The following is a 25,108-nucleotide window of genomic DNA, read 5'->3' as shown; positions in this document are numbered from 1 at the left end:
GGGAGCAAATAGCTGCATGCTTCCTAGCTTGTAGTCCCAGCTCTCCTGTGGTTCCGGATGGGGTTCCTACCCATGGTTTCTGCCCATGGTTCCTGCTGTCTGCCTGTGGTTCCAGACCATGACTTCTGTCCCGGTTTCTGCTGTGAGTCCTGCTGTGCTTCAGCCTGCTTGCCTACGTATCTGCAGCTGCACCTCGCAAGCCAAGCCAGGGGTAGCAACCTGGGGGTCACCTTAGATATTCAAATTTTATTGGGGCAATGTATCAATGGAGACTCTTGAAATACTCCATTGGATTTCTTTTTTTGCTGATCTCCCTGAGCTCATTCCAGTCCGTCCATCTTAAAGAACCTCCCCTCTGGTTCCCACTTGCTCTTACCCTTAGGCTCCTTTAGGAGTCCTGAAGGATTACGCAAAACCCCTTCTTCTTGTCCAAGGTTTTTTCAGGGTTAGAATCTAGGGAGGACCCAAACAGGAATCCTCCTTCACAGGGGACTGCATGAAGTTTAGATTGTGAGGTGGCAGGCGGGCCCGAGGGAGTTTGGTTAAGTGTCATTGCCGGGTTTGCTAGTGCAGTGGTGTGGTAGCTGAGTGGGTTTAGGGTCATTTGAGCACTTTTTAACGGTAGCCTAGAGGGGTGTAGGACCCACCCCAGACAGTTTGGCTCTGTGTCCATACGGCAAGAAGGAATAACATAAGTATACAAGTGTGTGTGGGTGCGTAAGGATAGGCCAGAGTCCAAGCTTAGAAAAAAAAAATACAGTTCAGAGCAATACAACTTGTGAGTCGTTCAGGTGTTTGTAGTTGTGGTTGAGGTAGAGACAAGAATCTTTTAAGTAGAGAGTGATGTAGAAGAGAGAGCAGAAGAGAGAGGTTGCCTGATGGACCTTGTCCAATGTAGTAATGCACTCTGCCTGGAACAGTAGAGGTGTGTAGAAGAGATATAGAGAATACTCTTACTCACGGATGAACTCTAGTCTGACCGGCTTCTGCCCCCTAGCTGCAGGCTACCCATCCTAGGTGGGTAGTACAAGCCTCAGGCCTTGTTATCTGGGCTAAGCCGACTTCCAAGGCTTCCCTGTCATCTGGACCTCTGCAGGGGAATACATAGGGGGAGATTTATCAAAGGGTGTAAAATTTAAACTGGTGCAAACTGCCCAAAGCAACCGATCACAGCTGCCCTGCACTTTTAGAGAGGTTCCTGGCGTGGACAAGGTGATCCCTTTGCGGCTTCTGTCCCCATGGTACTTCCTTAGCACTGCATCTTAGTTGTGTCCCTGTCAGACTCACTCCAGACAACAACTAACTCCAACTAACTAACTCCTCCCACCGAGAAGTCTTTACTACAGGGGTCTGTCTAATCCTGCTTGTGATTGGTGGGGCTGTGTGTGTAGAGAGAAAGAGAGAAAAAGATGGAGAACATAGCTGGAGAACTACATGTGACACATAACAGATAACCCTTAGTCCCCTTTAGCTGTGCATAGTAGACAACAGAAACTCTAGTGACACCTAGTGGGAAAAACAATAAATACAGTAGACACCTCATCCCACTTGTGTGAACCCTGAGGGAGTTACCTTACTTAGGTACAATAAATATTTAGGGGCCCATAACGAGTCACCACATTAAGGCTCTATTACACAAAGCCATTATTGGCCAAATTTGGCAGATTATCGGCCATTAAGGCCGACAATCGCTTTATGTAATGGAAGGCAGCGATCAACCGACATGAACGATGTCGGCTGCTCGTTGTCTGTGTTTGCTGGATAACCCCTTCAATACTATCCTGCCTGAGGTTGAAAACATAACCCTTGATCGCAAAACCCACAAAGAGTAGGAGATCCTACGCCACCCAACCCGACATAGCTTACCCACGTCATTTTCCCAGTCCCAGACCTTTTCCCAGACCAGCTTCCAACCACATTCATTTGTCCAGCCCTTTCTCCAGGTCCAGTCTTTTGGCCAGCTCATCCACCAACCCCAGTCTTTTGGCCAGCCCATCCCCCAACCTCAGTCTTTTGGCCAACCTATACCCCAACCAGGGCCATATTAACAACTGCTGCTGTTCTAGGCACTAAACCTGAAGACTCCCCATTTTCACTCATCAATTAGCATCATAATTTTCTAGTTTCTAAACATCATATTGATATCTGATCAGTCTTAGGTCGCATTGCCACATTTACTGTAGGTCACCACATGCAGCCGAAACCAGACTCTCATATGGTAACCAATAGGCGTATGGCCAATAATCATGGTAACAGCACGTGACTACTGGCCACATGCATTTCTCTACATTGTCTGAATCACGGTTTTCATGGTTTTTAACTGCTTAAAACATAAACAATTTTCCACATTAAAACAATGATTAGAGCCGTCTGTATATTGTCATGGAATTCTTACCACATGATTGGTAGATTGGTAGGTAATAGCTCCAGGCATCATATTCAACACCGCCCCACCAGAACTGAACAACACCGTCATACTGTGACTAGATAACACCGCCATACCAGACCTGAACAACACCGTCATACTGTGACTAGATAACACCGCCATACCAGACCTGACCAATACTGCCATACTGTGACTGGATAACACCACCATACCAGACCTGACCAGTACCACCTTCCCCCCCCCCCCCACACACACACACACACCTCTAAAAGTCTGAATGGGAGGTGGGAGACTAAAAAAGTAAAAACAAAAAAAGTTTTTTCCTTCCCCCTGCTTCCTGATGCCCCCCTGCAAGGTACTGCCAAAGTGCCTAGTGGTAACTACGGCCCTGGCCTCAACCCCAGTCTTTAACCAGCCCATCGTCCAACCCCAGTCCGTTTCACAGCCCATCCCCCAACATCAGTCCTTTTTCCAGCCTTAGGGCCCTATTACACGGGACAATTATCGTGTGAAAAATCGTTGAATCGTTCGAATTTAAACAATAACTGTTCTATGTAATTGCAGGCAACTATCAAAAAATCGCTCGTAAGTCGTTGATCGTTAATTTAGATCTGAACCTAAAATTATCGTTAATCGTTGGCTAATCGTTTGCTTTAATTCCACATTCATTCGCTCAAGTTCCGCATTTTTTCACTAATCTTTCAGTGTAATTGCACATTGTTCATTGTTTTTCTGGGATCAGAAGGAATAAACGATCATAGTAACGATTGCAATAACGATCATATTAACGATCGTAACTAACGATTATCGCTCTGTGTAATATGGTGAACGATTTCAGGATAACGATAAACAATCTTGTTTGCGATCATTTATCGTTAGTCGGTAATCGTTAAAAATCTCTCAATGTAATAGGACCCTTACTCTTTCTCCCAGCCCCAATCTGTTGCCAAGCCTATATCCCATCACCAGCCCTTTGCCTATTTAAAGAACCAGACACTATCACAAGCCCACCCACCCTCTACTTCCCATAGCCCTTATCTGTACCGTCTTCCCACACCCCAATTGGATCTTCTACACCTCAACCTACCTCATCCCCTCCTTGCACAACTTTTTTCCTCACCCCTTCTACATGTCTTGCCCACCATCAACCAAGTTTCTATGAAAATTATAGAAATCAAATCAGGCGGCACCAGTGGCAGAAAGACTGACTGAAGCTCCTATTCCACATTATGAGCAATTACATTAAACTGGTATCAAGCTTTTTAAAAGTTTTGGAATTGTTTTTATATATAAAAAAAACTGTGTTTAGTTTTGAGAAATTATGTTTTTTTTAAAAAAAAGGCATTTTCCAATTTAGGATTGCTATAATGCTGTAATAAATTATTATTATTATTTTTTTAATTTGTTATATTTCTTTAATTTTTAGTTTTCACTTGTACTGGAGAGAGCCAGTACTCCTGTGAGATGGTGACACAATATATATGTACTACTAGAAAATGTACCCGGCGCTGCCCGGTGTCGGTGTGTTAATTAGATTTGTTCCAAGAGTGTTCAGGAGACCAATCTATACCCTTATTTTTTTGTTTAAGGGGAAATTGCCAGGAGCCCTATATACCCCTATATACCTGACAGTTCTGCACTCTTTATGTAAATGGGAGCTTATGCACATTAGAAATAAACTAAAAATGTTAAACATAGCCAAACTGAGATGTCATGTGATCAGACTGTATACAGAGCCTGGTTATATACAACATTGTCAGTGTTGTATATAGTCTGGTTATATACAACATTGGCAGTGTTATATACAGAGCCTGGTTATATACAATATTGGCAGTGTAACATACAGAGCCTGGTTATATACAACATTGGCAGTGTTATATACAGAGCCTGGTTATCTACAACATTGGCAGTGTTATATACAGCCTGGTTATATACAACATTGGCAGTGTAATATACAGCCTGGTTTATGCAACATTGGCAGTGTTATATAAAGAGCCTGGTTATATACAACATTGTCAGTGATGTATATAGCCTGGTTATATTCAACATTGGCAGTGTTATATACAAAGCCGGGTTATATACAATATTGGCAGTGTTACATACAGAGCCTGGTTATATACAACATTGGCAGTGTTATATACAGAGCCTGGTTATATACAACATTGGCAGTGTTATATACAGAGCCTGGTTATCTACAACATTTGCAGTGTTATATACAGCCTGGTTATATACAACATTGGCAGTGTAATATACAGCCTGGATTAGGCAACATTGGCAGTGTTATATACAGAGCCTTGTTATATACAACATTGGCAGTGTTATATACAGCCTTGTTATATACAACATTGGTAGTGTTATCCTGAGCCTGGTTATATACAACATTGGCAATGTTATACAGAGCCTGGTTACATACAACATTGGCAGTGTTATATACAGCCTGGTTATATACAACATTGGCAGTGTTATATACAGAGCCCGGTTATATACAACATTGGCAGTGTTATATATAGCCTGGTTATGTACATCATTGGCAGTGTTACTGTAAGGTACATAGACATAAAGATTTTTACCTGATAAAACTCTGGAGCAGCAACATACATTGTCCATGCAGAAAACATGCAGAATCCAGATTTATGCCACCACCTGCAGTAATCAGGCTTGGGCCTTGTTTATTGTCATTGCAAATAATGTTTAACAGGAAACTGCAATCGTCTAAAAGGTATTGTTTCATCTGAGTTAATCAGTGGAATTAGTGTATACCTGTAGTGTGTAGTTGGGGGGGGGGCTGTATACCTGCAGTGTATAGTTGGTGGAGGTCCTGTATACCTGTAGTATATAGTTGGTGAAGGTGCTGTATATCTGTAGTTTACAGTTTGGGGGTCCTGTATACCTGTAGTGTATAGTTGTGGGGTCCTGTATGGTTTGGGGTCCTGTTTACCTGTAGTGTATAGTTTGGGGGGTCCTGTATACCTGTACAGTATAGTTTGGGGGGGTCTTGTATACTTGTAGTGTATAGTTTGGTGATATTGTATAACTGTAGTATATAGTTGGTGAAGGTGCTGTATACCTGTAGTGTATTGTTTGGGGTCCTGTATACCTGTAGTGTAGAGTTGGGGGCTTCTAAACCTGTACTGTATAGTTTGGGGTTCCTTTATACCTGTAGTATATAGTTGGTGGAGGATCTGTATACCTGTAGTGTATAGTTGGTGGAGGTCTTGTATAGCTGTAGTGTATAGTTTGAGGGTCCTGTATACTTGTAGTGTATAGTTGGTGGAGGTCCTGTATACCTGTAGTGTATAGTTTGGGGTCCTGTACATCTGTAGTATAGAGTAAGTGGAGGTGCTGTATACCTGTAGTATATAGTTGGTGGAGGTCCTGTATACCTGTAGTGTATAGTTTGGGGATCCTGTATACCTGTAGTATAGAATTGGTGGAGGTCCTGTATACCTGTAGTATAGAGTTGGTGCAGGTCCTGTATACCTGTAGTATAGAGTTGATTGAGGTCCTGTATACCTGTAGTATAGAGTTGGTGGAGGTCCTTACACCCTTTCATAAATCTCCACCATTGAGTTCTATGGCCCAATACACACATCTGTAGGTGTTTCAGATCCATTTGGGGACATGATCCATGCTGCAACAAAAGAATTAAGCCAATGTGTGTCTGTGTCACCTATATGACAGTGGGTACCTGCAAATGCGGATTGTAACTGAAACACATTTGTAATCCTGTAATTACAGACAGGGTTTCTGATGTGTGAATGGGACCTAAGGATGCAGTCACAGATTAAGGATCTGCTGCAGATTTGCAGATATCAATGTAACTAAATACATCAATCTGCAGCAGATACTGTATGTGTAAATGGATCCTTGACCCTTAGAGGACTAAACCAATTTCAATTTTTGCGTTTGCGTTTTTGCGCTTTTATCCTTTGGTCTATGGGGCTGTGTTAGGTGCAATTTTTTGCGCCATGATGTGTTCTATCGGTACCTTGATTGCACATATGCGACTTTTTGATTGCTTTTTATTACAATTTTTCTGGATTTAATGCGACCAAACCGTGCCCGCTAATAGGCGCGGCCCTGCTCTGAACACACATAGTCGGCCATGGACGTACAGGTACGTCCAGGGTCGCCTAGGGGTTAAATTAAAAAGAAATGTCTGTAAAATTTTCTTAGCATGAACCACAACTGTCCCTCTTTGGCCATCCAAAATATTGGAAGGTTTGTATACCTGTACTGTATAGTTGGAGTAGGGAGTCTACCAGTTATTTCTGTGGATCTGTTGTGAGGCAGCTGGCCCTAGCAACCACAGCTCCCTGTGAAAATGAAAGGAGTAATCCTATTGGTTGCTAAGGCTTCCAACTGCCCTTTCTGCTGGAGACCTGCAGCACTAATTATATCACCTGTGTGTGCAGTGTGGAGATTTTTCCATTCATTTCTATGGGGCACTCTTCCCCCTCCCCTTCTGTACATCTGGCAAGGACGGGACCTTCGCTCTAACCTTCCCAGGCACCCAATATATCTGTGAGCTAAATTTGGGGTCAAACTGTTCAGCTGTTTAGAAGTCTATAGGGGACAGACGGACAGACAGACAAACTTTCATTTTTATTATATCGATTTATGATTTTAAACTGACACTCTGCATTTGGCCACAAGAAGTCGCTGTTTTGCAGTACACAGCCTGTGCTGTTAAGGTAGTGTTGTCAAGGGAGACAAACCTGACAGTTGGAAGTTGTGACCTGAGGGAAGAAGAAAGAACAGATGAGGGAAGTCTGGAGCAGCCATTTTGATGAGAGAGCTGGCTGTAGTAGATGCAGACTAAGAGACCTGATGCCATCCACATGAAGTGTCCTTCTTCCAGGACCCCATAACTGCTGTGAAGAGCAGCTATACTATTCTGTGACTGGGTCCCAGTCAGTCCCATTCAGTAACCGTCTAAAGGAGACCTGAGTCAGTAAGCGTGCATGTGGTGTCCCACTAGGGGTGTTGCAGTTATATACATACTTCGCAAATGTCTGTACTTATGGTATTCTTATTGTAATTAAAGTAGTACTAAAAGTTACCACTAGATGTCTCTATATTATGTATATATATATATATATATATATATATATATATATATGCTGCACAGCTGAAGGATTTTTATGGGTTATTGTTTTTGTGTGTTACCAGAATCTGTAGACCAGTAGGAGTTCTTCTCTCTTCTTTCCTATCATCTCCCTCCTTTCTTCTTCTGTTGCACTCTTTCACCCACTCACAGTGCACCATACATGCTGGGGAGGAAGTGAGTCACACAGGAGACAGGAAGAGTAGATCAGTCTCAGTACCCCGCATGGGAAAGATGCAAGACAGCACACTGCTACCAACTTCTTCATCAGTAACACTCCAAAGCACTATGCACTGTTAAACTCCTATTAAGAGAGGACAAGCCAGAGACAACCTCAACCCACGCCAGGAGAGTCACAGAGCAGGACAGTATCCACAATAGAGCCACAGAGCCAGTAGCTGATCCAGACAGAGCAAAGTTGCAGTAAGCCTCGGAACTCTGTCTCATCAGCAGGGAACCCTCAGCATTTCGCTCATCCCAGTTAAAAGGTTTGGGGCCTGTGTCACCCATTAGGAAGGTTCAGCTGAGTCTAGTGGGCATAAGGTGGTGTGAAGACTAAAGTCAAAGGTCAATACACCAACAAAGGTGTTCTTATTCTTCTGATTCTTCTTCTTCTAAGTATTCTACCTTATCCTCCAACATCCCGGCAGAGCACAGTACCACATGGGTTGAGACTCTCACGGCATCCTCCTCTCTGCTACTCTACTTCTTGTATTACTCAGTACAACTCAACCATCACGACTATACCCTACACTGCACTTATGCTATTCCATTACTAGTTCTATTGTCAAGTGTTTACTGGAACTTTGTCAAGTGTGTATTATTGAACCTGTATTACCTGCTGCACATTTACAAGTAGTAAATCAACTCAACTATACTCTAAGACTCTGCGATTATTCACCACCACCGACACAGCACACACCGCAACCTTGGGACATTCTCACCTTTCTGTGGGTAGCGGGTCCTACTATCAGGGAGGGTCATTTTACCACTCTGGCCATTCGTGATATAACCCCAAGGGACCCAGTAGCAACCCGGCAGGACACTGACCACAGGGGAAAAGAGTACAACTGGCCTTGTAAAATAAAAGCAGGCGTGCTATCACACCTGTGTGCCCACCAGGCACTGGCGTCATGTGACAACATCCCAAGGTCCGGCTGTATCTCAGCCATCCACTATAGAAGTGGTGTCACACTTCAACACCTAGCAAGTGACTGGCCGTTCCTCCAATATAACATCACACCGTGGGTAAACCACATGCACACCACACTTTCTGGGACCAATATCAGGCCTGTAGTTAGTATATTTAACCCCTTAATGACTGAGCTAAAACGGTCTGTATGTCACTTAATGACCGAGGCCCATTTTTCAAACTTGACCTGTCCTAATTTATGTGCCTATAGCTCTGTGATGCTTTTACTTATCCAAGTGATTTTAAGATGGTTTTTTCGTGACACATTGTACTTTAAGTTAGTGGTAAATTTTAGTCAATACATTCAGCATTTTTTGTGAAAAACTTCAAAAATGTTGTAAAAAATTAAAAATATTAGCAATTTAATATGTTTGGAATTCACTGCTTATAAGAAAGATGGTTATGCCATACAAATTATTTCATGACTCTCATTTAAAATATGTCTACTTCATTTTGGCATCATTTGGTAAGTGCTCTTTTACTTTTTTAAGACATTAGAGGACTTAGAAGTTTAGCAGCAAATTTTTAATTTTTCATGAAATTTACCAAATTGATGTTTTAAAGGGACTAGTTCATATCCAAAGCAAATTTGAGAGGCCTATATGCTACAAACATGAAAAAATGACCCCATTTTGAAAACAGCACCCCTCAAAGAATTCACAACAGGTGTTATGAACTTTGTTAACCCTTTAAATGGTTCACAGTAATTAAGGCAAAGTGGAGGTGAAATAAAAAAAAATGACTTTTTTGCAAATTTTCAATTTTAATAATTTATTTTATGTAACAAAGTAGGTTTTAACAGAAAAATTCAACTAAATATCTATTACCCCAAATCTGTAGTGTATAGAAATTTCCCACACGTGGGCCTGGTGTGCTGCTGGGTATGCACACAGGCCTCAGAAATAAAGGACCACCCTTAGCTTTTGTGGCCTTTTTTAAATTGAGATATTTTGCAGGCACCATATTGGGTTTGCAAAGGGTTAAAACTGCCAGAGTGATATCCCACCCCCATCCCCCATCCCACCCCCAAGTTATCCCATTATGAAAACTGCACCCCCTAAAGTAATCATTTAAGCCACCAATGTGCAATTTGAGTCCTTACTGTGAGACTGGGATTATTCCAATTAAAAAAAAAATTTAAATCTGCTCTTTTTTTTCACAAATGCATAATTTGCGAGCCATATTTTCCACTAAACACTTGAAGGAAAACTACCGCAAATTTTATCATGCTTTTTGTCCTTTATCAGACGGTATCCCCACTTAGGCTATATCTGGTTGGATGACCTCAAAGAAAAGAGCATTCACTGGCTTTCACACATCATTTTAGACACATTACACATGACACATTACATTTTTGCAAACGATTGGTGCTGCCCGAATGATACCCCACCCCCATAAGTGACCCCATTTTGAGAACTGCACCCCCTGCAGTAATCATTTAGGCCACCAGTGAGCAATCTGAGCCCTTACTGTGAGATTGGGATTTTTCCAAAGTCAGATAAAAAAATTAAAATTAGCTTTTTTTTTCTACAAATGAATGATTTGTGGGACATATTTTCCACTGATCACTTGTGAAATGAAGGAAAAGCACCCCAACTTTTATCACACTGTTTGTCCTGTATCAGGAAGTATCCCCACTTAGGCTGTATCTGATTGCTTGACCTCAAGGCAGGACCCATAAGGAAAGGAGCACCCACTAGCTTTCACACATCTTTTTTGGCTTCGTTACCTGTAGGTACCCTTCTTGCAAATGATTGGAGCTGCCAAAACGATACCCCACCGCCACTATGAAAACTAAAGTAATCATTAAGGCCACCAGTGAGCCTGCTAGCCCTAAAATCTGATGCTAAGCGGAATACGCAAACATTTTAGCGCAGATTCTGCTTGAAATTCCATGCCTATTCCTCAGTGTGAACAAACCCTAGCACGGAAAGGCTTTTCCTAACGCTAAACCTAACTAGCTATTCCTAACTAACTTTCCTCCTATCTAACAATGTAAACCTAACACTAATGTCATAGCTTGTGTGTGTATATAGTTGTATTTATTTATTTATTGTTTTATATATTTTACTTTATTTTATTTATTTATATTTATGTGTGTCTTTTTTATTTTATTTATGTCTTTTTTATTTTATTTATTTACTTATATTTATTTATGTCTTTTTTACAGGGTGTAGGAAAAGGGAGTGTGTGTTTGGAGGCACAGTCACAGTAAAGTCTTTATAGAGTTAGGCTGCGTTCACACTACGTATATTTCAGTCAGTATATGTATATTTCAGTCAGTATATTTCAGTCAGTATTGCAACCAAAACCAGGAGTGGATTAAAAACACAGAAAGGATCTGTTCACACAATGTTGAAATTGAGTGGATGGCCGCCATTTAATGGCAAATATTTGCTGTTATTTTAGAACAACGGCTGTTATATTGAAATAATGGCCGTTATTTACTGTTATATGGCGGCCATCCACTCAATTTCAACATTGTGTGCACAGATCCTTTCTGTGTTTTTAATCCACTCCTGGTTTTGTTTGCAATACTGACTGAAATATACGTAGTGTGAACGCAGCTTCAGGCTGGGTTCACACGCTGTAACTGTGCGGCTGTATTTTTTATGCGGCTGTAAATGTGCGGGTGAAACTCCGGCCGTGGGAAAAAATAGACATGCGGCTCAAAACATACGGTCATTTACTTGGAAATCTGGTTCAACTAAAAATAACAAATAAAATGTTAAGAAAGTGATGGAAACACCTCTGGATGCATCTGGGAAAGCAGGGAACACAGTTTACATGAATCGCTATTACCGGGGTTTGCGATCCTCTGCACTATAGCCGATGTCTCTCATGGTTAATATATTGAATTAATAAAACACATTTTCTGTCTAATAAAGTCCCTTTTATTGTTCAATAATTAAATGTAAACGATTCCATCATTTTGCAATTAAATATACTGTTAAAATAAATATATATATAAATAAATGTATATTTATATATATATTTATTTTTTGACAGTATATTGAATTGCACAATGATGGATTCGTTAGAATTAAATTATTGAACAAAGAAACTGTATTTATTTAAACGAAAATGTGTTTTCTTAATTAAATATTAATTAGTACAGGAAGCTCTATAAGCCGGTAATTCATATTCCCGGCAATAGAGCATTCTGTACTAATCATCACTTTACTTTACTCAAAACATCAAATGTTTCTTCTAATTATGTTGTGACAATAACATTATTAGAAGAAACATTTAGAATTATATGTGCGCTCAGCTGATTGGCTGTTCGGCTGAGCGCACATATAATAAGCCGGTCCGCAGTACAGTCACTTCATTGTGCTGCGGACCAGCGAAGAGGACACATCGGGGTGAGTATAGACCTCTACACACCCCCTCCCCAGCACTACACCCCTCCCAGCAAGGAAGGGGGGTCAGTTAACCCCTTCCTTGCTGGGATGGGTGCAGTCTGACATCAGTCTGGCCCCCCGGGGGTTAAGGGGGATGCAATACATCCTCCCTTAACCCCTTGGGGGTCAGACTGTAAGCAGCGATCTGTAAAGATGCTGCATACTGTAAGGAGCACAACACCGCTCACAATGATGGGTGTTGTGCTCCTGTTTGTGTTTTTTTTGTGTGTTTCTCCCTTTTTGTTTTTCAGATATCGGTATCCTGGGGATTACGTCGGATTCCATGGACTACGTCGATGACCAGCGGTTGTTCTTTGAATTTTTTAAATAAAATGGTCAATGAGGGGTGTGGGGGTGTTTTTATTTGAATAAAAAAATTTTTAAACTTGTGTCTTGTCTTTATTTCTTTACTTTTTAGACTTAGTAGTGGAAGCCGTCTAATAGACGGAATCCATTACTAAGTTGGGGCCTAGTGTTAGCCGGTATAAAATGGCTAACACTAACCCCCCATTATTACCCCAGTACCCAATGCCACCAGGGGTACTGGGAAGAGTCGGGTGCCAGTGGTCCCGGAGCGTCAAAATTGGCGCTCCTGGACCGGGCGGCAGCAGGCTGGTAAGATTTAGGCTGGGGAGGGCCTAAACCAATGGCTCTTCCCACCCTGGTGTTACCAGGCTGCTGTCGTTTGGTTTTTAACCCGGCTGGTTATAAAAATAGGGGGGACCCTATGCGTTTTTTTTAATTATTTATTTATTTAAAAAAAAAAAACGCATAGGGTCCCCCCTATTTTTATAACCAGCCGGGTTAAAAACCAAACGACAGCAGCCTGGTAAGACCAGGGTGGGAAGAGCCATTGGTTTAGGCCCTCCCCAGCCTAAATCTTACCAGCCTGCTACCGCCCGGTCCAGGAGCGCCAATTTTGACGCTCCGGGACCACTGGCACCCAGCTCTTCCCAGTACCCCTGGTGGCATTGGGTACTGGGGTAATAATAGGGGGTTAGTGTTAGCCATTTTATACCGGCTAACACTAGGCCCCAACTTAGTAATGGATTCCGTCTATTAGACGGCTTCCACTACTAAGTCTATAAAGTAAAGAAATAAAGACAAGACACAAGTTAAAAAATGTTTTTATTCAAATAAAAACACCCCCACACCCCTCATTGACCATTTTATAAAAAAAAAACATAAAAAAAACGCTGGTCATCGACGTAGTCCACGGAATCCGACGTAATCCACAGGATACCGATATCTGAAAAACTAAAAGGGAGAAACACACAAAAAACACACAAACAGGAGCACAACACCCATCATTGTGAGCGGTGTTGTGCACCTTACAGTATGCAGCATCTTTACAGATCGCTGCTTACAGTCTGGCCCCCAAGGGGTTAAGGGAGGATGTATTGCATCCCCCTTAACCCCTTGGGGGCCAGACTGATGTCAGACTGCACCCATCCCAGCAAGGAAGGGGTTAACTAACCCCCTTTTCCTTGCTGGGAGGGGTGCAGTGCTGGGGAGGGGGTGGGGAGAGCTCTATACTCACCCCAATGTGTCCTCTTCGCTGGTCCGCAGCACAATGAAGTCACTGTGCTACGGACGGGCTCATTATATGTGCGCTGAGCCGATCAGCCAATCAGCTGAGCGCACATATAATTCTAAATGTTTCTTCTAATAATGCTATTGTGATAACATAATTAGAAGAAACATTTGATGTTTTCATTAAAGTAAAGTGATGATTAGTACAGAATGCTCTATTGCCGGCATATGAATTAACGGCTTATGGAGCTTCCTGTACTAATTAATATTTAATTAATAAAACACATTTTCGATTAAATAAATTCAGTTTCGTTGGTCAATAATTTAATTCTAACGAATCCATCATTGTGCAATTAAATATACTGTCAAAAAATAAATATATATATAAATATACATTTATTTATATATCTATTTATTTTAACAGTATATTTAATTGCCAAATGATGGATTCGTTAGAATTAAATTATTGACCAACGAAACTGAATTTATTACAAAGAAAATGTGTTTTATTAATTTAATATATTAACTATTAGAGGCATCGGCATTCGGCATCATTGCCGGCTATTTTTGAAGTACTCCGTACGGACCGCCTGTCAATCCTCGGCCGCATGTCCAGCCGCAAACAATGGTCTTGTTCATTTTTTACGGGTCCGTTTCCAGCGTACGCATGAACCACCAAAAATACCGCCGCACAATTACAGCCGCAAATACAGCCGCACAGTTACATAGTCTGAACCTGGCCTAAGAAGGTACTCCAACCTTTGAAATGTTTTATCCAGTAATAAAGCTGCATTTAATTATATTCCTGGTGTCAGTTACTTTGTGGTACCCTGTCCCCGACAAGGAAACAAACTGGGTATGAACAACAACAATAATAATAATATTTATTTGTATAGCACCAACAGATTCCGCATCGCTTTTTACAATTACATCTTATAAAATTAAATAGTTAGAATAAATAAATAAACAACATGAATACGAGACCTGCTCGCTGGAGCTTACAGACTACAATTGGGGGTGATACAAGAGGCAGAAGTGCTTTAATGCCCCTGGTCCAGCCATTGTACATAGAAAGAGCTGGATGAACCAGTTACACACCAATGTCTTATTACAGGTAAAACGTATTAAGTGCATGGAACCATCAAAGATAGAGTAGAAAGTGAGGGGACAACAGAAGGGGGAACAAGTTTAGGGAGAAAGATACTCCCGTTTGGCATGGGGCTTTACGTTTAAAAGTATTTTTTAGGACAAAAAGTGCATCACCTGCCAAACGGACCGCAGGACAGATCTTGGATTAAAAGCAGCTATCCAAAGGTACAAGTGGTTTGGGAGGGTCAGATTGTGGGTACAGAGTCGCTTTAAATGTACTGTATTCCTGCCAAATGTGACGTCCGTGCAGAGAGCTTTCCACCTTTGAATACATTGGATGCATAAGAACCGGAAGTGATGTTGATTCGTGCATGTCACATTGGACAACACCGGGAGCTGAGGTGACATAAAACTGTGCATGTGCTGACTATCTTTCCCCCAGCCATGGGGTAAATATCAAGGGATCTCATATAAATATAGATGCCATACTGCTCAGCAGAGTAATAATAGATAATAAAAACCAAATATAATGCAAAACAGTATGTATGCATCAAAGTATTTTCTCCAACTCCATATATATGAAATTGAGAGCTGCAGAAGAACTACGGTAGCACCAAGTAACACCTACAAAGTGGCTAAACCCTTATAGTGAGGTGCTAACAGATAAGGTATCTATTTCTCTTTCATTCTATATACAATGTATATTCTATACATTTTAGTATTCTGTGGCTGGTTATGTGGCATGGGAATGAGCATATGTGAATGAATATGTAGTGAAGGGAGAGATCAGATAGATATAATGCCTAATACTTTATAAATTGAGATGATAGGTGATTATGATGTTTAAAAAACTTATGCCATTCTTTTTTTTTTTTTCGAAAAGAATAACTGGAGGTACCTTACCCAGCTAAAATGTTTAAACAAAGTGGTTGGGACAAATGATAGATCCCTCTTAAGTACACATACTTTCATAGATGCAAGTACTCTATGTGAGAGGTTAACAATCTGCATTCGGTTATCAGTCATCTCTGACTTGTTTTCTATTAACTTGTTTTCTATTAAAAGTACATTAAAAGTTATATAGTTATATAGATACAATGTATTACCGTATATGTACGGTTCTGCCACACTGGTAGCTGATAGAAATCCATTAAGTAAAGAAAAGGCCTCTGTGCCAATTCACATTGTCTCTTGCTCCTTCTGCTATCCCCCCCTTAGGGGACAAATCTTACATGCCTCTGTCTCACATTGTGTGTGTTTGCTTAAATCAGGCTGATGACGCAGACAGGAGGCAGGGCGTGATGTCACAGGAGGCTTGGCTAATATCTTTCTATGAAGAGGTGAGTAGAAGCCTGGATGGGGGTGCGGCTGTGGATATCGTGTATCTGAATTTTACAAAAGCATTTGACACAGCTCCTAATGGGCGTCTGATGGGTAAGTTAAGGTCTATGGGTTTAATGTGTAACTGGATTAAAAACTGTCTTAATAATCGTACCCAGAGAGTGGTGGTCAATGATTCCTAATCCAAATGGTCCCCGGTAATAAGTGGTGTACCCCAAGGGTCAGTACTGGGCCCCCTTCTGTTTAACTTGTTTATTAATGATATTGAGAATGGAATTAAAAGCAATGTTTCTATCTTTGCAGATGACACCAGTACAGTACAGTCTATGGAAGATGTGCAGATGTTACAGGATGACTTAGACACACTGAGTGTTTGTGCGTCCACTTGGCAAATGAGGTTCAATGTAGATAAATGTAAAGTTATACACCTGGGTACTAATAACCCGCATGCATCATATGTCCTGGGGGGAGTTACTCTGGGAGAGTCGCTGATGGAGAAGGATCTGGGTGTATTTGTAGATAATAGACAACAGAACAGCACACAATGTCAGTCAGCTGCTGCTAAGGCCAGCAGGATATTGTCATGCATTAAAAGAGGCATGGACTCTTGGGACAGGGATATAATATTACCGCTTTATAAAGCCTTGGTGCGGCCTCATCTGGAGTTTGCTGTACATGTTTTGGAACCCGATTCATAAAAAGGATGTTCTAGAGCTGGAGAAGGAACAAAGACAGGCAACTAAACTAATAAGGGGAATGGAGCATCTTAGTTATGAGGAGAGATTAAAAGAATTACATTTGTTTAGTCTGGAGAAGAGACGTTTAAGGGGAGATATGATTAATTTATTTAAATATATAAATGGCCCCTACAAGAAATATGGGGAAAAGATGTTCCAGGTAAAACCCCCTCAAAGGACAAGGGGGCACTGCCTCCGCCTGGAGAAAAAAGGTTTGATCCCCGGAGGCGACAAGCCTTTTGTCAGGACTGGCGGTCAGACCATCCGTGCTATCGGTCCTGTCTCTGACACTGCTGGTGATGTGGGTGCTCGTTCGCATTTTCAATCATTAGCTGCACGCCGGAGAACATGAGAATTTATTCATTGCCATGTTGGACTGACCTGGTCACACCAGGGTTAATTGTTCTCTGGAGTTCTCCTGCTCTCACATGTGGGGGTGGGGATTCCAGCCTGCATTTAAGCACTGCAAACTGGCTGCTGGCTGCCAGTGTTTGTAATCCCTGCAGTTTGGTGATCTGATCTCTGCAGTTCTGACTTTATTCTGTGTTCTGACCATCCCTTTGCCTGATCCCTTAATACCTTGCTACTGGTTGGTTTTGACTTCGGCTTGTTTTTGACCTTTCTTAGCTTTCTGATTTTGTCCTGATGCTCTTTCGTGGTTTTGACTCGGCCTGATTGACAATTCTTCTGTGTTTGTCTCTCTCCTGTCTCCCATCCCCTGCACCCTAGTCAGTGTATACGCAGACTTCGAGGTTGTCGCCCCACTGTCTAGCGTGGGTGGGGCAATAGGCAGGGACAGAGGTTGGGGTAAGCGCAGGGCTCACGTTCCTCTGTTGTCTGTTTATCCCAGCCCTGACACCTTTCTTACAATGAGAACTGTGAATCTGTGGAACAGTCTACCACAGGATCTGGTCACAACAAAAACAGTAGAGGGCTTCAAAACAGGGCTAGACAAGTTCTTTGACCAAAATAACTTAAATGCATATGTATAGAACCTATCATCCCTCCCCTTCCCTGTATCCATCCCCTCCTTGGTTGAACTTGATAGACGTGTCTTTTTTCAGCCGTATTAACTATGTCACTATGTAAGTATCTCTTCTTCTAAAGGTTAGGCAGAGCACAGTACTACATTGGGTTGGGACTCTCACGGCAAACTCCTCTCCACTTCTCTAAACGCTACTCTTCTCAGCACAAAAGCAAGTCAGTACTGTTATCTTACTCTCTACCACAGCAGATCTCAGTGCAGATCCAGTGAAAGCAAGTCTGTATCAGTAACATATTGTTCACCTGTATTGCCAAAGACTTGCCAGTAAAAAACTGTTTTATTTATTCTACTGAGACTCATAGATCATTGCACCAGCACCTACACACAAGCTACACAGTCCTTGGTTCATTTCCCCTTTTTGTGTGTGGTGGTCACTGACCATTGGGGATTAATATAGCCAGCCACAAAAAACTAAAAGCAGTGCTGAGTGCTGAGTTAGCACTGGCGTCACGACAACCTCCTAACTGGCTGAGCTATATTCCACTGACCATCCACCATAGAAGTGGCGTCACTCATAACCATCTAGCAAGTGACAGCAACTCGCAGGGCAGCTACCACATATGGTGACGGGTGGCAATGCCTGTTAGTTTTCTGTCATTGACAACTATAACAAAGTGTCTGGCAGCATGGGCATCAGCCTCTAATTAGCTGTGCTGCCTGTTAGGTATTAATCTGAGTGACTATGACAACAAGTGTCTGGCAACAGATGACCCTCTCAGTTGATTTTTAGTAATAAAAAATTGAATTTTGCAGTCTGTGTGCCCTCTGTGTGGGCTATCTGGGTGGCCCACCAGGCATTTGCCCGGTGTGTCAGATTGTCAGTCCAGACCTTCAGGTGAGCAGACTCTAATCTCTCAACCTACCTTTTTCCTTACTTACCTCACGTAACAGCATATGCAAGCACCTTTTTGCTCTTTTTTTTCCATTCTCTATGCTATGCTTAACACTGCTAACAGAGCAGAGAATAAACTCTGGCATGGATTCACCTATAACAACTTACAATTTTGTTTTTTATAAATTACAATAAGAACACAAAAGTAGAAAGAAAATGTATCAGTATTTAGCTCTAATCAGTAAAAAATATCTAGGTGACATAATCCCTTTAAGGGCTGAGTTTCCCATATTTCTGTTTTACGGATTGCTGCATTAAATTACTAGCAATGACTATTCATCTGTACTGCAGTATGTGTCACTGCAGTTGCAATTTATGTACATGAAATTATATATTTTTTCTATTTTAGCCAAGTCATTTCCCATCACAATGGCTTAGTGATTCCATCCTTGTAATTTATTGTCACAGTTCCCAGGAACAAAGTATTGATAAGTGAGTGATGTGTTTTAGCAAATATGTCTTTTGAGTCACTCGTATTTTTCTTCATCTAACCATTAACATTTTTGTAATTTAACACTGTAGCAGTCAGTGCTGTAAGGTTGTCTACATGTATCCTCTGTTAATGCACCAGTGAGTGGATTAACCCCTTCAAGACCAAGCCTATTTGCACCTAAAAGACCAGGCTCATTTTTCAAAATCTGACCTGTCTCACTTTATGCTCTTATAGCTCAGTGATGCTTTAACGTATGCTAGCGATTCTGAGATAGTTTTTTCGTCACATATGGCACTTTATATTAGTGCCAAAATTTGGTCACTACTTTGTGTTTTTTTTGTGAAAAACATCAAAATATCATGAAAAATTTGAAAAATTAGCATTTTATGAACTTTGAAATTCTCTGCTTCTAAAAAAAGAAAGTCGTATCACATAAATTAGTTACTAAGTCACATAACCGATATGTCCTCTTTATTCTGGCTTCATTTCATAAACATATTTTACTTTTTTAGGGTGTTACGGGGCTTAGAAATTTATCAGCAAATTACCACATGTTCGTGAAAGTTTCCAAAACTGATTTTTTTAGGGAACAAGTCTTTTTTTAAGTTGATTTAGGAGGTGTGTATACTGGAAACCCCCATAAGTGACTCAATTTTGGAAACTACACCTTAAAGAATTAATCTAGGGGTATAATTAGCATTTTAACCCTACAGGTGCTGGAGGAAAGTATTCAGCATTAGGCCGTAAAAAAATGAAAAATTAAAATTTTCCAATAATATATACGTTTAGATTAAAGTTTCTCATTTTCAAAAGGAACATGAGAGAAAAAGCACCCCAAAATTTGTAACACAGGTTCTCTTGAGTACTACGGTACCCCATATGTGGGTGTAAACCACTGTATGGGCACACAGTGGGGCTCAGAAGGAAGGGAGCGCCAATTAGCTTTTCCATTGCAGATTTTGCTGAAGATGTTTCCGAGCGCCAGGTGCGTTTGCAGAGCCCCTGTAGTGTCAGCAGAGAGAAAACCCCCCATAAGTCACCACATTTTGGAACGTACACCCCTCAAAGAATTCATCTTGGGGGTAGGATGAGCATTTTGACCCCACAGGTGTTAGAGGAAAGTATTCAAAATTAGACAGTAAAAATGAAAAACTCAAATTTTTCGAATAATATGTTTGTTTAGTTTGAAATTTCTCAATTTCACGAGGAACAAGAGAAAAAAAGTACCCCAAAATTTGTAACGCAGGTTCTTCTGTGTAAAAAAGTACCTCATATGTGGGCATAACTACTGCATGGGCACACAGCGGGGCTCAGAAGGAAAGGAGCGCCAATTAGCTTTTTCAATGCAGATTTTGCTGAAGAAGTTTCTGAGTGCCAGGTGTGTTTGCAGTGCCCCTGTAGTGCCAGCGGAGTAAAATCTCGCCATAAGTCACCACATTTTGGAAAGTGAACCCCTCAAAGAATTCATTTTGGGGTGTGGTGAGCACTTTGACCCCACAGGTATTAGAGGAAAGTATTCAAAAGTAGACAGTAAAAATGGAAAACTCGAATTTTTCCAATAATATGTTCCTTTAGTTTGAAATTTCTCAATTTTACGAGGAACAAGAGAAAAAAAGTACCCTAAAATTTGTAACGCAGGTTCTCCTGAGTAAAAAGGTACCTTATATGTCGGTATAAACCACTGCATGGGCACACAGCGGGGCTCAGAAGGAAAGGAGCGCCAATTAGCTTTTTCAATGCAGATTTTGCTGAAGAAGTTTCTGAGCGCCAGGTGCGTTTGCAGCGCCCCTGTAATGTCTACAGAATAGACCCCCCCCCAAAAGTCATCCCATTTTGGAAAGTAAACCCCTCAAAGAATTCATCTTGGGGTAGGATGAGCATTTTGGCCCCACAGGTATTAGAGGAAAGTATTCAAAATTGGCCAGTAAAAATGAAAAACTTGAATTTTTCCATTAATATGTTGGTTTAGTTTGAAATTTCTAAATTTCACAAGGAACAGGAGAAAAAATGTACCCCAAAATCTGTAACCCAGGTTCTCCTGAGTACAACAGTACCCCATATGTGGGCATAAACCACTGTATGGGCACACAGCCGGGCTCAGAAGGGAAGGAGCGCCAATTTGCTGGAGCAAAACAGCAGCTGTTAGAGGCAACCTGGCGTGGTTACCGGCAACGTGGGGTGGATACAGACAACCTGCTGTGGTTACAGGCAACCTGCTGTGGTTACAGGCAACGTGGGGTGGTTACAGACAATCTGGGGTGGTTACGGACAATCTGGGGTGGTTACAGACAATCTGGGGTGGTTACAGGCAACCTGCTGTGGTTACGGATAAACTGAAGTGCTAATAGGTAATCTGAGGTGGGTACCTGTAATCTGGCGTGGTTACAGGCAATCTGGAGGGGGTCACTGGCAATTTGTGGTGGTTAGAGGCAAGGTGCAGTGGTCAGAGGCAAGGTGCGGTGGTTGCGTGCAATCTGGGGGGTTACATGTAATCTGGCATGATTACGGGCAACCTGGGGGGGTTACAGACAATCTAGAATTTTTACGTATAGACTTAAGTGCTTATAGGTAATCTGGGGTGGGTACATGTAATTGGGGTGGTTACAGGCAATCTAGGGTGATTACGGACAATCTGGAGGGGGTCACTGGCAACGTGCAGTGGTTACGGGCAACGTGCGGTAGTAGCGGGCAAGGTGCGGTGGTCAGAGGCGACGTGCGGTGGTCAGAGGCAACCTGTGGTGGTTGCGTGCAATCTGGGGGGTTACATGTAATCTGGCATGATTACGGGCAACCTGGGGGGGTTATGCGCAACCTGCGGTGGTTACGGGCAACCTGGAGGGGTTACAGACAATCTAGAATTGTTACGGACAGACTAAAGTGCTTATAGGGAATCTGGGGTGGGTACATGTAATTTGGGGTGGTTACAGGCAATCTGGGGTGATTACGGACAATCTGGAGGGGGTCACTGGCAACGTGCAGTGGCTACGGGCAACGTGCGGTGGTTACGGGAAACGTGTGGTGGTTACGTGTAATCTGGGGGGTTATGGGCAATCTGACGTGATTACGGACAACCTGGGGTGGTTACGGGCAACCTGCGGTGGTTACGGGTAATCTGGGGGGGTTAGGGGTAATTTGGGAGTAAACTGCAATTATTACTATAATAAAAAGTGTATGTTTTATTTTTTTGTATGTTTGTCACTTTTTGTGCTTTATACATTCATTTTCACTGTATTACTATGATTACTGTGATATTTTCTATCACAGTAATCATAGTTCAGTGACAGAGACCAAATTGGTCTCTGTCACTTAAAATTTTCAGAGTTGGCTGGTTGTGGAGCATGCGCACTTCATAACCAGCCAAGACGTTGACGAGGAAGGAGCTCCAGGATGCGGTGAGTATATAGGGTGGGGGGGGGGGGGTGACTGGGGGACGGGGGTGACTGGGGGGGTGGGGGGGGCGACTTGGGGGGGGGGGGACACTATCACTTTTTATCCCCTGTCACCAATCATTTATGGTGACAGGGGATAAAAGAGCCTGGAGCACATGGTACAAGCGATCAGCGGTATATAGTATATATCGCTGATTGCTTGTACCGGGACCCCACAGTGGGGTCCCCGATCACTGCCCCATGCTCTCCGCTACCTCCGGTGGCAGAGAGCATGGGTGTTTCATTAATTTTTACTAGGAGATCACTGTGAACAGATATACTCTGTTCACAGTGATGGCGGCGGCCATCTTGGATCTGATGGCCGCCGCGGGGAGGGGGGGTTAATTACCGCGGCACTAGGGGGGCTGATTTGGGGTCTGATTCTACTTATTTCATCTCCCCCCACCGTGGGTTCACGGTGGGGGGAGATGAAATACAGCGGCAGCACCGACCCATTAAAATGACTTTTTCCAGAACATGTGCATGAACCCAAACCCCGGTAAAGTCAATGGGGACCTGAACTTTGGGTCACAAAAGTGGCTTGGGTCACAAAAGGGTAGCTTCACACATACCGTATCGCTGCGTTTTTTAACATGCAAGTTTTGATTTTCACATGAAAATCATGTGAAAATCAAAATGTGCATGTAAAAAAACGCAGCGATAAAAATGCAGCGATAAAAACACAGCGATACGGTACATGTGAATCTACCCTAAAAAGGGTTTTGGACAGGGTAGACCACTGCAGATGCAACCAAAATGTGGCTTAGCAACATGGCTAGCTAATTCAAATTTAATTGAATTTTCAAATTGAAATTTGAAGCATTTCCTGTAAAACTGCAAGACATGACTTATACCAAGTCTAAACTGTTGTGACCTTGCAGTGTGGAGAGGGGTTAGGAGAGCAGTGGTGAGGATGCAAAACATGCAATGGGGCAATTATGAGGTTCTAGACCCCACATGGTTTGGAGTCTGGAGGAAGAGGTGGCGAACACACACCCCCAGCCACCCAGTGGCCCTTAACAAGTTGGTTGGCTGGTACAGGCCACTGTGCCCAGGGCACAATAAAATCAGCTTAGTGGAGCTCACTGGCGTGGCATCTTTTCTGGGGGAATGCTGATGACAAGACATGGGTGGTTGTGCCTCTAGGAGGGAGTAGAGGCCTAATAACAGGGATATGTATATGTAACAACTGGTGTAGAGATAGCTAACAACTTGGGTAGGAAAAGTACTTTAAGTTAATATATAAAAAGGACAGGCTCCTTTTCATAGGTTATCTAAAACAATAATTTCAAAATAGGTGCTCATGCCAAAATTATCCCTCTCCATTGATATTTAGAGCCATCTCCTGTTTCAAACACATGCTCTGCAGCATTATGATTAAAGGGGTTTCAAGCGCTACAAAAACATGGCGACTTTTCCCCCTACTGTTGTCTCCAGTTCAGGTGCAGTTTGCAATTAAGCTCCATTTACTTCCATGGAACTGAGTTTCAAAAACCCACCCAAACTGGTGACAACAGTAGGGGGAAAGTGGCCATGTTATTGTCTACTAAATGGGCATAAGTCATGTGGGAAGATGCAACTCTGTGTGGAAGAATTGGAAGCTGACTGACTGACAGTGAGTGATCATCATCATCATCATCATCATCAGTGTGTCTGTCAGGCTGCTATGTAGAGGGCAGACTGAGTGAGGGGAAGTACAAAGAGCCCCCTCCTGAGGCTGGAGCCTGCACATCTCTGTACAGGCAGCAGCTTCACTGAACTGGTTCTAAGTTTGTTTTCTGCCAATAACTTTGCCCCCCTGCCCCAAGCAGAGCTCAATCCAGCATGGTTGTTCCTTTTATTCACCTACCCCCTAAACAGCAACATACAGTAAATGTGTCCCATCTGTGCCCCTAGCCTTATTTCACATGTCCTGTAGAATTGACCAGATCCGCGACCACAGACAAGTTTAGGGACCATTGAAGTGAATGCAGCTATACACATGATCCGTGCTGCGCCCTGCAACGTGAAAAAATAGGACATGTCCTAGTGCGGATCGCAGCACGGATCACCCCCCCCCCCCCCCACGACTGCATGGCATCTGAATAGGGTAACTTTGTAACCCACAAGTCACTGGGTCCCAATAGCTGCCAAGAAAGGCATCTCAGGTCATAACATGACCCTGTTCGGTTACCAAAGCCCAACCAGATCCACTATAGCTAAAGGTGTCTATACAACTTACGCTTAAATCAGCTAAACACGCCAGCAGCTTCAGCCTATTGTATAAAGTATATGGCAGCCTCCCAACTGTCCAACAACAAATAAAGTAAGCAGAGATAAGGGTTGGGTGTGCTGGATTTTGCCACACCACTATTTTAGATAGATAGATAGATAGATAGATAGATAAGCAAAGGATAGTTTGCAGCACTCCACTTGAATTTTAAACAAGTGTCTTTATTCCAACAAAAAAACTGAAGTTAATAGTTCAGCACAGCATACATCACAACGCGACGTATCAGCGAATCAATCGCCATTTTCACGC

The sequence above is a fragment of the Dendropsophus ebraccatus genome, chromosome 3 (genome assembly GCF_027789765.1).
Source record: "Dendropsophus ebraccatus isolate aDenEbr1 chromosome 3, aDenEbr1.pat, whole genome shotgun sequence".
NCBI classification, from domain to species: Eukaryota; Metazoa; Chordata; class Amphibia; order Anura; family Hylidae; genus Dendropsophus; species Dendropsophus ebraccatus.
This window is presented reverse-complemented; position numbering follows the sequence as displayed.